The following is a 2,799-nucleotide window of genomic DNA, read 5'->3' as shown; positions in this document are numbered from 1 at the left end:
CATGACAAACACCAAGGGGGATGAATACTTTTGCAAGACATAGATAGATAGATAGATAGATAGATAGATAGATAGATAGATAGATAGATAGATAGATAGATAGATAGATAGATACCATGTACCTGCACAGCCAAAACTTCAACAATTCTGCAGCTATTATGAAGTATGAAACAACAAAAACTCACTGAGGAAATCATCACCCATCTTTCCCAATCAAAATGATGCATATGCAGACAGCTCATGGAGATGTGGCTTTTGACCAGAATGAGCTCCTACACCTCAGGTGCTTAGCACCACAAAATAATCTTCAGGGCTTTGCATGTATACCTGTGGAAATTCTCCGGAGAAGCTCACTGAGGGAGCAGCCATCTTCCTGCATGAAAGAGACACCGAGGTGGAGCACTTGTAGGGGACGCAGCAGTGCGCTCACACAACTTTGGAGACATGGCTTTCAACTGGCACTCCCCAGCATACTTATCTCCAACATGCACTCACTTAGCAACAAAATGGACAAATTGAAACACTTAGTAAGCACTACAAAGGACTTTTCAACTACATCTGTTTTCTCTACATCAAGTCAGACATGGTTAAATGAAATTACTCTGTAGACCATGGTGGAGCTACCTGACTTTCACTGCACAGAGCAGACTTGTGTGAAAATCTGATGATGTTTTAGGTCATATTGATGCAGAAATATAGAAAATTCTAAAGGGTTCACAAACTTTCAAGCACCACTGTACAATATTTTGAACATAGAAGGGTGTTCTTATATCTCTGGAAATTAGCATAAAAACAGATTTTTTTCTGTTTCTCTGTCATCCTGAAAGAGACAATTCTATTAGGATAGAAATATTTAATCACAGGATAAAGGTGATCAGTCCAAATAACTTCGTATTCATTTGTTGTGACTCTTCCATCTAAGGCATTCAGTAGATCCAAACCAAGCCAGAAAAAAATTCCACCATGGTACAACAGGGACAAGCTGAATTTTTTTCCTTTAATATGTCATCTATTTGCATTTGCAGTGGATATAAAAAAGTCTACGCGCCTTTGTTGAAATCGCAGGTTTTGTGATATAAAATAATGAAAAAAGATAAAAGATATGCTGCCATCCAGACAAAATGTTTTTCAGGGAAGGCCTTCCTTCTTTCAGCAAGAGAATGACAAACCGCTTTCTGCACATATTACAACTGCATGGCTCCAGTGTAAAAGAGTCCAGGTGCTAAACTGGCCTCTCTGAAGTCCAGACCTTTCTCCCATTTAAAACATTTGGCGCATTATTAAGTTAAAAATGTGACATAGTAGATCCTGAACTGTCGAGCAACTGAAATTGAATATCAGGCAAGAATGGGACAACATTTCTCTTTCAAAACTACAGCAATTGTTCTCCTCGGTTCCCAAACGTTTGCAGAGTGTTGTTAAAAGTAGACATGATGCAACACAGTGGTAAACATGCCCCTGTCCCAACTTTTTTGAAACATGTTGCTGACATCAAATTCAAAATGAGCATATATTTTTCAAAAAACAATAACATTTCTCAGTTTCAGCATTTGATATGTTGTCTTTGTAGTATTTTCAATGAAATATAGGGTTTCCATAATTTGCAAATTACCACATTCTGTTTTTATTTACAGTTCACACAGCGTCCAAACTTTTTTCGGAATTGGGGTTGTAGAACTGCTTGTGAATTTATGCCATTGATGAGTAAAGCAGACATATTATCTTTACAAATCACATCATGCAGCAAACTTTTACAAATTGTTGTTCATTTGTGGGTATGAGGGTGTGCAGCAGTTTAATATTACACTTACTTTTAACACTTCTGGTTTGTCTTATTAAGTAAGAATCGTGTCTTGATCTACTAAATCAGGTGTGTTGGAGAGAAAGTGCTGTATGAATTAAAACACCCTGCCAAAAAATATAAAACTTTAGGTAAATTAAATTAGCAAAACAAAGAGAAAAAACATGTACCACGTCTTTTTTTTTAATCTCACCCAATATTAGCCTACTTTCAGATGTGATCAGTAACTTCTAGCCTTATTGCTGAGTAAATAACAAATATAACCTAAAATGTATAATCATTAAACAGTCTAAAAAAGATATATAAACTACTCGACCAAGTGAGTTATGTGACTAACATGCTGCAAAAGATTTCCATGCAAAATTAAAGAATAAAAATTGGTGAGAAAACTGCATCACATGACTCAAAATTAATGATCAGTAATCATAGATATACTTCGGGGGGGGGGAAATGTAATTCTCATGAAATGAAAAGTTGCTTGTCTTTGTTTTTCGTGCAAAGTTTGGTGCAAACAGCGCCTCCTATTGGTCGTGACTTTTTCTTGAGGAAAGTAAGGATGTAATTTCAATCTTGGTCCAACAGGAGGCAGTGTAGCGCTGATAGTCAGATAGATTTCAACACTGCAATAAGAGACATAAAATGGATAAAAGACGAGAAACCAAGCGAGTTTATGAATTAAAATGCTCCGTGACGGTTTTGTGTATTTTTAGTTGTGTTTATGGTGACTGAAGCCAAAAGCTGTGTAAAGTGTGTTTTAGGTGTAGGTGTGGTGTAGAGTGTAATATGTGTGTATTTCGGATGAGTGAATGAGCAGTGTGTTGGTGAAAGGACAGTATGTTGTTGTGTTGAAGTATTTGTTGTAAAAGTAAGTGTAAAAGACTGAGTCCCGCTGTATTACTCAGGCTGCACTGCAGTGTCTATTCACAGGCGCGATCCCACTACTGATCGGCACGGGGGCTTTGACCTGCTCCGTTCCCGACCTGGGCCGGTTCACCCCT

The sequence above is a fragment of the Neoarius graeffei genome, chromosome 15 (genome assembly GCF_027579695.1).
Source record: "Neoarius graeffei isolate fNeoGra1 chromosome 15, fNeoGra1.pri, whole genome shotgun sequence".
Classification (NCBI taxonomy): Eukaryota; Metazoa; Chordata; class Actinopteri; order Siluriformes; family Ariidae; genus Neoarius; species Neoarius graeffei.
This window is presented reverse-complemented; position numbering follows the sequence as displayed.